Source organism: Eutrema salsugineum, unplaced genomic scaffold (assembly GCF_000478725.1).
Source record: "Eutrema salsugineum unplaced genomic scaffold, Eutsalg1_0 scaffold_12, whole genome shotgun sequence".
In the NCBI taxonomy this organism is placed as follows: domain Eukaryota; kingdom Viridiplantae; phylum Streptophyta; class Magnoliopsida; order Brassicales; family Brassicaceae; genus Eutrema; species Eutrema salsugineum.
Window position 1 is genome coordinate 3,018,338 of NW_006256895.1, and position 13,742 is coordinate 3,032,079.

Consider the following 13,742-nt stretch of genomic DNA (forward strand, 5'->3'; position numbering starts at 1 on the left):
CCGGGTCAGCCCAGGACAAACTGTGTCCTGACCCGGCTTTGATGGATAGTGGTGTGGCTTGCCACGGTCAGATGATGCTTGGACAGACCATGGAAAACTGACCGTGTCAAACTGATAGTGTCAAAGTTCTTGGACAGATTCTTCATGATCAAGGTTGCCATGGCTTGATTTACACCATCTCTAGTGGTCGTGTCTCTTCTTTTCTGGGTTTGGGTGATGAACTTCTTGGATTGCCACGGTCTAGTAGCTCTTGTTCAAGCCCCGTGGCAAGTGGTCGTGTCAAACGCCGAAGGTGTGTAAAAGTTGCCACGGTCAAGTCCCAAACCGTGACATTCAAACCGTGTCAAAAACCGAATGCTTGTAAAGTTCCTCCCAGCCAAGTGTTTGTTTGCCACGGTCAGGTGTAGACCGTGGAATGAAGATCATGTCAATCACCAAAGGTGTGTAAAAGTTGCCACGGTCAAGTCCCAGACCGTGGCATTCAAACCGTGTCATGTTTCACTTAGCTCGCATCATTTAGGGCTGTCTGGACCACTTCGCATTCCGGAGAGTGTAACTCATAAGATACTTGTTTGAATTGAGTGATTCCGGTAGCAGAGGAGAGAGGACTCATATATCTCCAACGTTGGTGAAGGAAGCTTCGGTGCTTGGGAAGTGGAAGGCTTCCTGGAGGGCTCATCTTTGCAGTGCATTTACAGGATCAGAGAGAGGCGTTTAGACATGTGTCCATTCCGGAGACGTTATCTTCTTGCTCATAGATCCGAATTGAAATATCTCGAACGTTCTGGAAATAGGACTCAAATGTCTCTGATTCGCAGGAAGGCCTCGAAAACTAAATCGGCCTGGAAGTGCACCGTCCTTCGCATTCTTCAGAGCTCATATGTTTGTTCCAAAACAGCAGCGAGACAGGGGTTTCTTCTGACGAGCTTAACTTTCTGCTCACGCGTCCGAATTCCATGATTCCACTTGCTATGGAACCGTGATCCAATCCTCTCCAACTTTGATGAAGCACCCAACAACTTAATCGGACCGGAAGGTTTCCCGGACGGGCGATTTCGGAAACGTGTCTGCACCCGGAGATTTTGGCCAAGAGATTCAATAGCCGGTACACGTTTTGGCCGATAAGGTCTACCCGCGGTACATGAAAATGGCCGATAAAAACCTTCCTGGTACGCGAGAATGGCCGAGAACCTCCAAAAACCCAATTTCATCACTTTTCAAGCTTTGATCACCATTCCACTTCCTGGATTCAGCTTTTCAGCTCCAAATAGCTCCAAATACACCTAATAAACGCAAAGACTCATTGGGACCTAATGCATCTCCTAAGTTCTAAAACAAACCCTAAGGACCCAAAATGCATGAAATAAAACAACATGCAACCTAAATGATGCAAATTATGAACATATCAACTCCCCCACACTTGTCCTTTCCTTGTCCTCAAGCAGAAAGAACAAATGAGAGAGAGAGAGGTTGAATGCATTGGGAGTTCATATTTCCTTTTTGAGAGAAGTGATCACAATGAGAATTCAAGTTCATGCTCAATTATGCAATGCAAAGCCATACTCAGATATATACATCAACTCAACAAGGAATCTCCACAAGTTCTTCTCTCTCTCAACTCTTTCACATTCATTAAGCTTTTTACCAAGTGGATCAAATGATGCATTGTTTAAACAAACATAGTTTGGCTAGGGTGAGGTTGTGAGGCTAAAATGATCTCATCAATGCCTGAGTGGGTTCAATGCAGCAAAAGGATCTCTCTATGAATGACCAAACTTTGGGAGAATGCTAAAGGTAAAATGCAACCTATGCATACAAGGGCAAGGACTCATCCCACCCCACACTCTACTCAAAGTTTCCTCACTTGCTTACTTTTCACACTCATTCTTCTCTCACTAGGGGATTCTCTTTTCCTTTTCATACACAAGTCTTGGAGTTCAAACTTTCCATAGCTCTTTTTCACTTTCTTTTGTAACCTCTAACCTCTTTTTTTCTTTCTTTTTTTAAAACATTTGAGCTCTTTGGCTTCTTTTCTTTTCACTTAGAGGCTAGACTCTTTCTTTTCAAAACACTAGAGCTCACTTTCTTTGACTCAAAACTCCAAGACTGATTTCTTTTCTTTTTCTATCCCCTAGTTCTCACCATTCTCCTTTTATTTCCACTCATCTCTCCTTTTTCGACTCACCAACAAGTATTCCCCCACACTTAGTTCTTGCCAAATCTCTCAGCTCCTTGATGATGGAACTTAGCACTAAATGAGACTTGCCCTTGTCGCCCTAAACCTAACACTTTCTGCTAAGTTTGGTCCAAGGTGGCCTCTCAATCACACACAAACAATTGGCTTGAAAGAAGGATGGGTTCAGGGTGAGGAAAACTGATCTATTATGCAGATTCAGCTATTTGAGCTAAGGAAGAGGATGGTAAAAACAGGATTCTAGCTCAAATATGTATATTGGTATCCACAAGCTTATTCAAACAATGCATCAAATGATAATTTCAAGTCAAGTTCAGGGTTTTCACTTAGTTGAGTTCAATTCAAACTTGCTTCTCAGATTCAAATCATTCCAAGCCTTGCAAGGACATAAATCATTTCACAAGCGTATTTGGTCTAAATTTTCAAAGTCATGTACTCTCAAGGAAAAACTATCATTACTCCCAGCAAGATGCAACCTATGTGATGCAAACTAGACTCAATCCTAAAAAATGTGAATGCAACTACATGATCATTTTTTTGTGATTTTTTTTTTTGATTTTTCAATTTTTTTGGTTTTTATATGCAGACTCAAGATGCAAATCAAAATAAGAACAAGAGAAAACATGATTAGTAAACACAAAACCCCTCCCCCACACTTAAATAACACAGTCCCTTGTGTTATAAAAGCATGAGAAAGAGGAGAAATCAAATATGAAATGCAAAAGATAAAGAAAAATGCTAAATGCTCATTTAAAAGTGTTTGGAGTGATACCTGGTGTGGTTCTTATGCAAAAGGGGAGTGAGTATCTGCACCAGATGAGGCCAGACATCACTGGAGATGGGTTTGGCTTGGCCTGAACTCCCTTCTGCGGCATGGACTTGTCTTGGACCAACTCGCACACCCAAGTAGCACACCAGGCGGCTCACCAGTTTTCATTCCTTAAGTCCTTCCTCAGCTTGTTCACAGACTCCTTTTCAATTTGTCCTTGGACCAAAGCATTCCTTAGTCACCTTAGACCTGAAAACACTTCAAAAAACCCATCAAAATATCCTAAAACATGAAAAAGAAGAGAAAAGATTAAGAAGATTATATACAAAGATAAGCTTGGGGTGTCTCCCAAGAGCACTTTGTTTAAAGTCACTAAGTTTGACTTTGAAAAACATGTTTTTAGCTGGGGTGAGGTTGAGCACTGATGCTTTTCAGCACTTCAATGGTCCTGAGCAAGAAAGCTGAGTTGGTTTGCTGCCTTTGGGGACCATTAGACCCTTGTCCTTGAGATCCCATCTTGAGACCTTTGTCCATTAGCTCTTGAATACCATCTGGGTCTTTATCAAAGATGGCCTTTGTGAGACATGCCCTCACTTCAGCAAACAGACCTGGTTTCCCATTGCAATCCAGCTTATACTTCAGAGATCCATCATCATCAACCCAAGGAGTGAGATCAAAGTCTTGGGAAGAAATATCAGGTTTAATACTATTGTCTTCTGATGCTGAGCCATCACTTTTGGTGTTAATCATTCTTAGATCACTAAGTGTAGGAGACCATGAGAGCAAGATATCTTTTTCTCTGATCAATGGCACTCCATTCTCATACTTGTAACCAGAGTTGATGTGGGGTTCTTTCTCATTTTCCACAGCTGAAAGAGATTGGGATCCACCTAAAATCCCAGCACTTCCTACATACTTCATCTCAAGTACCTTAGGCGGTTCTATCTCTTGGACAACTGATCCACAAAATTCAGCTAAAGGTGGTTGAACAGGGTAAAAGGCATCCTTATCCACCTTTGTAAACACCACTCTTTGAGTATCAAAGTCAATCATTGCACCAGTGGTGTTGAGAAATGCAGTTCCAAGCAATAGGGGAAGCTCTTTGGTCTTCTTCATCTTCATGATGACAAAATCAGTGGGGATTACACATTCACCAACTTGAAGTGGATAGTCTTCTAAAAATCCATATGGTTTCTTGGAGTAGGAATCACCAAATGTGATAGAAGAAGGGTAGGACGTTATAGACTTGACCTTTAGCTTCTCCATCATATCTTTAGACATTATACTCACACTTGAGCCCGAATCACACAAAGCATTCTCAACTCTAAAGTTGCCAAGAGTGCAAGAGATGGTGAACTTCCCTGGGTTGCCTAGCTTTGGGAGGGAGGTGGGCTTCATCTGAGTTGATTCAGAGGTGGAGGCACTATCTGTTGGCATTGCTTGATCAGTTGGCAGCTCCTTTGTTTCAAGAGACTCTGGATCATTCCCTTTCGGTACAGAAAAAACTGAACCGGCTGCCCCCACACTTTCATTTTCAATGTCCTCATTGAGTTCATGTATGAAGCCCATGAAATCCTCTATAATGGCATTCTCATCCACATGAGTGTGTGCATTCTCATTACAAACTTGACCATAAAGGAGGTCTTCAATCTCTTGCACAACAGCTGAATTGTCATCATTGGAGTAGATGGCATTGCAATAATCTTTTGAGTTTTGAAGAGCTTTACCAGGAAGAGAGACTTGTGGTTCAGAAGTGCAGATGCCCTTGTTCTTTTTAATAGACTTTAGTTCAGCACCCAGTGTCTCCAGGTCAGATACCATCTTTTGTTGTCCTAGTAAGAGCTGTTGGAGAACAACATTAAATCAGGACATTTTTGAACAGGTGGTGGGCCAAAACCAGGAGGTGGTGGCCTTTGTTGTAGTCTGACTTGATTTGTGAAGCTATTCCCTTGATTCTGAACGCTGGTTGCTGAAAACCCTGTTGATCTTGGGAGTTACCTTGGTACTGATTCTGTTGAACAAAGCTCTGAGGAGGGTATATTTGGTCTTGGGGGTTGGCCACATTGTTGCTCCTATAGGACAAGTTCTGGTGGTTATTGAAGTTGTTGTAACCATTGAACTTGTTTTAATTCCCAATGAAGTGCAACTCCTCTTGAGTGAGACCCTCTTCATTTGTATTTGTGAAGCATCTCTTTTCCTCACTCACATAGTTTATAGGCTTTCGAGTGGCAGCAAGGGCTTTGTCAAGCTTGATATTCAGCACTTTGATCTTCTCTTCCAGCTCTTAGTGTCTACCAGAATCTTCTACTTTATAGCTTCTATCATAATCTTCCCCATAAGTGTCTTGGCTCATGGCTAAGTTCTCAACAAGTTCCATAGCTGCATTGATTTCTTTTGCCAAGAAATTTCCATTTGATGCTGTGTCCAACTGAATCCTGATCTTAGGAACAGCTCCTCTATACAAAGTGCTAAGGAGAGAGGCTTCTGAAAAGCCATGATGTGGACACTTATTTGTGTAGCTTCTAAATCTGTCCAAAGCTTCTCCAAAGGTCTCATTATAATGTTGAGTGAAGCTGGAAATCTGGTTCTTTAGCTTTACAGTCCTTGAGCTTGAGAAGAACTTGGATAGAAAGGCAATCTTGCATTGCTCCCATGTGTGGATGGATCCTCTTCGGAGGTTCTTTTCCCACTGATGTGCCTTATCTCCAAGGCTGAATGGGAACAATCTCAGTTTGAAGCTGTCTTCAGATACCCCATTGATCTTAGTGAGATCACAAACTCTGTCAAACTGATCCAGATGCTCCAAGGGATCCTCCATAGGTAAGCCATGGAACTTCTGATTCTGAACCATATTGATCAAAGAGGCCTTCACCTCAAAGTTGTTGTTTTGGACAGGAGGTGGCCTGATTCCTGCTCCATACTGGTGTGCATAACCTCGGTCATTCTCACCAACAAAGACTGGTTGGGGCTGATGACGTATGGGTGGGTTTGGGTGGGGCTGTGGTGGATTAACCTGAGGTCGGTCTTGGTTCTGGTTACCCTGAGTGTGTCCCTGATGGACCTGAGCCTGTTGAACTTGAATTCCAATCCCATTACCAGCTCTTTGACCGTGATCAGCTTCTTGACCCTGATGCTAATTCCCAACTTGCTGATTCATTCCTAACCTCCCCAAGTGAACAGCTCTTTCTCTTTGTTTTCTGGCTTGGCTTCCTGTGATCATAAACCTGAAAACAAAGACAGAGCTTGAAAGGTGATCAGTAAAAAAAAAAGAAACTTGATCTCAAAAACTATATCAGAAACTAATGCTAACAATCCCCACACAATATGGCAACGGCGCCAATTGATAACTTAAGTTTTTAAGGCCTTAATAAGGGTTATCAATCCCCTTGTCAAAGTAGTATTAGGGGTGTCAATCCATATGTGTGGTAGTTAGGCACTAGTTTATGTGATAAGTTCTTAAGTCAAGTGATCAAAGATGAGTTTTGGTGTGAACAAAGTAACAAGAAAGCATAAAACAAGAAACAAACAAGCTATGATTAATGAACTAAGCAAGCAAACAAAACAAGATGATGGTGATTAAGCAAATGATAAAAGCTAAACCTCTAGATGTGATCATTGATTATGGTGCTTTAGATATTGAATCATGATGCTAAGAACATAATGCAACACTTGCTACTCTTTAGTCTAGGCTTCTTAATCAGATTAATTCATTCCCATGACAATAATCCCTTTGCAAATCACATAATCAAGTCTAACAACCATTAGATATAATCAAGCAATCAGCAAGCATAATGCATCAAGCCTAATAAGTGACCAAACAATCTCTCAACCAAGAAGACTGAATCTTATACAGAAAGACATAACAAGCAATCACATGATCTCAAACATTTCAACTTAGAACTCTAATCTAGACTAATCCTCTCATGAAGGCATTAATCTCTACACTAATCCACTTTCAAACCAAATCATCATTTGTGAAATATGAATCAATGAGCATTAAGAAACAGTTCTAATATGTCATTCATGCATTTAACAAATCATTCCCATGATGAAAAAAGCATAAACCCTTAAGTTAGCTCATTCAGGCATTTCATCAAACACCTTGTGGGTGGAGAAATGCCTAAGTTCTAAATCAAGCTTATAATGAGAGATCTAGCATTAAGAGCAGCTAACTAAGGAAATGAAATGAGAATCTAGACCATAAACATCACAAATCAAACATCTAAGCACCCTAATCTACACACCTAGAAGTTTAAAAGATGACTACTCACTAATCATGAAGAACACCATCTAATCTTCTGCAAGAGATAATGTTAATCATGATTAGAAGCAGAAATGAGATGATGAGATGATAAGAAACAGCTTTGGAATGATCAAATCCCTTAGATATCTCTTAGTCAAACTTGTTTTTACACTAAAAAGGAAAGAGAAACAAGAGAAAAACAAAGCTTAAGTCTTGGAAAAAACCCTAAAAAGCATATATAGTGTCTCTTGCGGACCGGGTCAGCCCAGGACAAACTGTGTCCTGACCCGGCTTTGATGGATAGTGGTGTGGCTTGCCACGGTCAGATGATGCTTGGACAGACCGTGGCAAACTGACCGTGGCAAACTGATATTGTCAAAGTTCTTGGACAGATTCTTCATGATCAAGGTTGCCATGGCTTGATTTACACCATGTCTAGTGGCCGTGTCTCTTCTTTTCTGGGTTTGGGTGATGAACTTCTTGGATTGCCACGGTCTAGTAGCTCTTGGTCAAGCCCCATGGCAAGTGGTCGTGTCAAACGCCGAAGGTGTGTAAAAGTTGCCACGGTCAAGTCCCATACCGTGGCATTCAAGCCGTGTCAAAACCCGAATGCTTGTAAAGTTCCTCCCAGCCAAGTGTTTGTTTGCCATGGTCAGGTGTAGACCGTGGCATGAAGATCGTGTCAATCGCCGAAGGTGTGTAAAAGTTGCCACGGTCAAGTCCCAGACCGTGGCATTCAAACCGTGTCATGTTTCACTTAGCTCGCATCATTCAGGGCTGTCTGGACCACTTCGCATTCCGGAGAGTGTAACTCATAAGATAATTGTCCGAATTGCGTGATTCCGGTTGAAGAGGAGAGAGGACTCATATATCTCCAACGTTGGTGAAGGAAGCTTCGGTTCTTGGGAAGTGGAAGGCTTCCTGGAGGGCTCATCTTTGCAGTGCATTTACACGATCAGAGAGAGGCGTCTAGACATGTGTCCATTCCGGAGACGTTATCTTCTTGCTCATAGATCCGAATTGAATGATCTCGAACGTTTTGGAAAGAGGACTCAAATGTCTCTGATTTGCAGGAAGGCCCCGGAAACTGAATCGGCCTGGAAGTGCACCGTCCTTCGCATTCTTCAGAGCTCATCGACTTGGTCCAAAACAGCAGCGAGACAGGGGTTTCTTCTGACCAGCTTAACTTTCTGATCACGCGTCCGAATTCCATGATTTTACTTGCTATCCGTGATCCAACCCTCTCCAACTTTGATGAAGCACCCGACAACTGAATCGGACCGGAAGGTTCCCCTGACGGGCGATTTCGGAAACGTGTCTGCACCCGGAGATTTTGGCCGAAAGATTCAATAGCCGGTACGCGTTTTGGCCGATAAGGTCTACCCGCGGTACATGAAAATGGCCGATAAAAGCCTTCCTGGTACGCCAGAATGGCCGAGAACCTCCAAAAACCCAATTTCACCACTTTTCAAGCTTTGATCACCATTCCACTTCCTGGATTCAGCTTTTCAGCTCCAAATAGCTCCAAATACACCTGATAAACGCAAAGACTCATTGAGACCTAATGCATCTCCTAAGTTCTAAAACAAACCCTAAGGACCTAAAATGCATGAAATAAAACATGATTTGGAATGAAATATGCAACCTAAATGATGCAAATTATGGACATATCACCGAGGTCTTGATGCCCGGAGGTGCACGTGAGCAAAGATCAAGATGGAGATCTCGTGAAGAACACGTCAAGAACATGCATGAACCCTAGTCTTCGATCCATCTTCACGTGTGTTCTCTTAAGTCACCTTGTTCTTGATTCCGGAGTTATGACAAGGGATCTCGCCCTGTAATGCCGCGGAGCTTGGTAGTCGAGGGGTTCAGGAAAACGGAGTCCGGCATGCAATGCCGAGGTCTTTGTACCGATGTGCATGTTCAACATTTAGTCGTTTTCAGCTTCACTTCCCTTACACGCATGCCTTGATCTCATCATACCGAGGGATCAGTACGAAGTCTAGCCCAAAATGCTCTCAAGAGATGAGCCTTGGCCTGAGCAGTGTCGAGGTAGCGATGTCGAGGCTCGAGAGAATACTTAGCGCGTATCGCAACTCATTTGGGCTCGTATCGACTCGCTTGTCTTCCGGAAGCAATAACTTTCAGCACACAACTCCAAATGCTTTAAGACCGGTTCCATAGTCAAGATGACTCATTCAGCTCAAACTTTGTTGAAGAAACCATCGGAGCTTGGTATGTGGAAGGCTTCCTGGATTGCTCATTTTTGTACCACATCGGAATGACCGGAAAATACAGCTTTTAGACCGATGTGTACTCCGGAGATGGTATCCTCCAAACCACCGGTCCGAATTGAGTGCTTCAAAGTGTCCCGGAAAGATCTTTCATAGATATCAAACTTTGATGAAGACTCGGTAGACTGGTTCGCATCGAAGGGGCTCCGTCCCATGTAATCTTTGAAGTTTAGCTGATCGGCGTTCGGGTGCATGCGAGACAGGCATGTCTTCCGGAGGCGATATCTCTCTTCTCACTGGTCCGAATTGTATGATTCCAACTGTTCTGGGATCTTGGCTTGATTATCTCCAACTTTGATGAATACTCCGTCAACTGATTCGGACTGGACGGTTCACCGGATTGGTGATCTTTGAAGTGCGCGGGTGAAAAATAGATTTTGGCTGAGAAATGCTTCCCGCGGTGAGGAAAATGTCCGAGAATCATGTACCGCGGTAAGCTTTTTAGCCGATAAATCTTCTCGCCTCGGCGTAAAACTTCACCCAATAGGATTTTCAACCGATACTCATTTTTAGCCGATAACAACCGTTCGGTAATGATTTTGGCCGAGGTTTTCGTCCAGCGGGTACGAATTTTGGCCGAGAAATTCCTCCAAGCGGTTTTCACCATTTTTGACCCTTTTCTTCACCGTTTTCATTCCTGGTCCTCCTCTTGAGCTCCAAATAGCTTCCAAAGCACCTGATAAAGACTTCAAAACATGCAAAACTCTTTGGGACCTAATGCAAGTCCTAAAACCTATTTTGATGCCTAAAGACTCAATATACATGAGAAAACACATGATATGGACTCTAAAATGCAGCCTAAATGATGCAAAATATAGACATATCAACCTGTAGAAAGAGTACTCCAGACTTTATGTGAATTAGGGCAGGCAAAAAATAAGTGTCATATAGTTTCAGGTTGAGAAGGGCAGAATAAACAATCACCCTGAATTCCTGGATTCCAAAACATCCATAAAGTGAATCATATAATTGTTTTTACGTAAAACTTTATCTCTAATATGCCATTGTAGTAATGCTGAGTTTGTCTCCAAACTAACAGCGTTCAAACTTGTATCAAAGGCCTTCTGCAGGCTCTTGGTAGTTTAGGATCCATCAACCGGTTATCCCTTGTTTGAATTCACATTGGATAGAGACGTAGAGTAGCTTATCTATTGATTTGACCATCCAAGCTTGAACAATCTTCAGACTAAATTAATCACAAGCTTTGTGATAGCCTCATTAATTTAGGTATCAGAACTAAAAAACTCATATTTCCAATTATTTTTATTTTTATTTTATATTGTTTCATTCCGATTTTGTTATTATTCTGATTTCGTTATTATTCCATTTAAAATAAAAAAGCACAATTTTTTTCTCTCTTTGTTTTTTTTCATAAAATTTTTAAAATAAAAACCAAAAGAATTTATATTTTTTATTTTTACTAAAACCAATTCATTAAGCTTAGTCGATTTGTTTTTGTTTTTATTTCCTAAAAGCATAAAAAAACCCATAAGATTAAATACTGCGTTGTTTTTATTCATTAAGTTTTATTTTTTATCCATAAACTAAAAATCCACAATAAGAGTTTCATTTATTTTGTTTTTTATTGTCTTATTTAACAAAACATATATATATATATATATTAAAAAAAAAAACCAAAGGAAAAATTTAACTTTCAATTTGTCATCAACCGTGGAGCTGTATGAAAAAAAATTGGAAGAAGAAGAAACATATGGGAGATGTGATATGTTCCAAAGAAAAGGATTCATATGGAGATGTGACATGGTCCAAATTAAAGAAGAAAAAACTGTACAAATGTGTGATAGAACTTAATATGAATCCGCTCACAATCTTATTGTAAACTTCCATATATTGAATAAATGAAAGAAAATTACAAAGAGAATCTGTTGTTGCGTATTACTCTCTATCTCTACACGCGTAACAGAATCGAGATCAAGCCCATTACGTTTGGAATAACACACAAAACAATATAAAGAATCAAAACGATTACACTTTGCTGTTTAAAAAATTTAAAGTCGACTCGTAACCACGCGCTTCATATCTTTATGCGCCGATGACTCATTTCTTCTCTTGATGCTTAAACTGAGCCATAACATCCGAGGCCAACATCCACGAAGACTCATGAGATGGTAAATCCTTCCATACTATCAACACCTCCAATTCCCATCATCGGTGTAACAAGTCTCCAAAACATTCTCCGGAACAATCAATACTTCATCAGAAGAAGACATGGTGATAGGTAAAGGTAACACTTGCTGATCCGAGCTAATTGCTGCCTTGAGTTGAGAACATGAAATACATGATGAATTTTTGACTCCACCGGTAATTGCAAACGATACGCCACCTTTCCAATATATTCTTGGACCAGAAAGGGACCATAAAAACGCATAACCAGCTTCTCACAAACTCGCCAGACCAGTGATACTTGTCGATATGGTCTGAGCTTCAGATAAATACGAGAGCCAACATCAAACTCCACAGCTCTACGATGTTTATCTGCTTCCAACTTCATGCGTTGCTGAGCACGGATCAAGTGATATTTGATCTGCACTAACAACAAATCCCATTCCTTTAACATAGACACAAGCTCAAAATTAGCTGTAGATCCATCTTCATATCTCAATAATGTTGGTGGTTCCCTTCCATACACCACCATAAATGGAGTAGTCTTCAAAGTAGTGTGATAATTGGTGTTGTACCACAGCTCAGCCCAAGATAGATACTTACCCAATGATTTAGTATGACCCGATGCTAAGTATCTCAAGTACGTCTCAAGGCATTGATTGAGAACCTCTGCCTGTCCATCTTTTTGTGGATGGAAAGCAGTACTGGATTTAAGTTGTGTCCCTGACTGTTTGAAATACTCTTTCCATAAATAACTAAGGAAATTCTGATCACGGTCCGACAATATTGATGCAGGAAAACCATGAAGCCGAACCTCCTCCTTGAGAAACTTCAACACAACATCAGTCATTGTGAAAGGATGTCTGAGCTCAATAAAGTGTGCATACTTACTAAGTCTATCCACAACCACAAATATGACATTTATGCCACACGACATTGTCAATCCTTCAATAAAATCCATACTTAACTCCTCCCAAATAGCCTGTGGAATTATAATGGTTGTAATAACTCAGCTGGTGACAGAGTTAAATAATTGTGGGTTTGACAAACTTGACATTCGGCTACAAAATTTTGCACTACTTCTCAAATACATTTCCAATAAAATGATTATTGTATCCTTTTCAGTGTTTTAAAAACCATAGAATGTCCTCCCATCGGTCCTTCATGAAACTCAGCAAGTAATAATAGCATGTACATCAAATTTAAAGGAACAACCACCCTCCTTTGGTACAAAAGTCTATCATCCACCACGACATACCCTAACCGTGACCCCATCTCGAATCTTCCTGATTACCGAACCGAACGTGCTCATCCGCATCAATCTCCTTATAAATGTCTTGTAGCTGTAGAACATCAGGTACGGTCAAAGCCAACAAGAAAGTGCTAATGGAACCCAATGGAGTCTGCATACATCTTGACAACCCATCAGCAGCTCTGTTTTCAATTCCTGGTTTATAAACTATATCAAAGTTATATCCCAACAGACGTGCTAACCGTCCCTGATATTCTAGCGTCACCTCGCATTGCTCCAATAAGAACTTGAGGCTCTTTTGATCTTTGTGCACCTGAAAATTGCGTCCCAACAAATAATGTTTCCATTTTTGTATGGACAACACTATTGCCATCAATTCTCTTTCATACACCGACTTCAATTGTTCTTGAAGAGTTAATCCACAACTGAAATAAGCAACTGGTCTTTGTTTTTGCATCAACACTACACCCAACTTAAAGCCTGAAGCGTCAGTTTCCACCACAAACTCCTCAGAAAAATCCGGAATGGCTAACACTGGAGCTAAAACCATGGCTTGTTTTAAAATTTCAAATTCTACTTGAGCCTCCGTAGATCACTGAAACTGATATTTACGCAGCAAATCAGTCAAAGGCTTAGCAATGTTGCCATATCCTTTAACAAAATTTCTATAATAGCCAGTAAGGTCGAAAACTCTCTTAAATCCTTCACGGTCTTTGGTGTTGGCCATTTTTCATCGTAGTGGTCTTACTTGGATCAGTTGCAATATCAGGCTGAGCAAAAAAAAGCATTTTTTTTTTATTAGCAAAGAGTCAATTGTCCTCAAAAACTTTGAATACAACTCTGAGATGATCTCTATGCTCTTC

The 13,742-nt window shown here is 40.9% G+C and overlaps 1 non-coding gene across 1 annotated transcript; it reads left to right on the top strand.

Moving 5' to 3' along the window:
• The first annotated feature begins 5,452 nt into the window (after nucleotides 1-5,452).
• Nucleotides 5,453-5,559, top strand: LOC112089554. The gene has a single exon (XR_002901190.1). It is a non-coding gene; the product is annotated as a small nucleolar RNA R71 (small nucleolar RNA).
• Nucleotides 5,560-13,742: the final 8,183 nt, after the last annotated feature.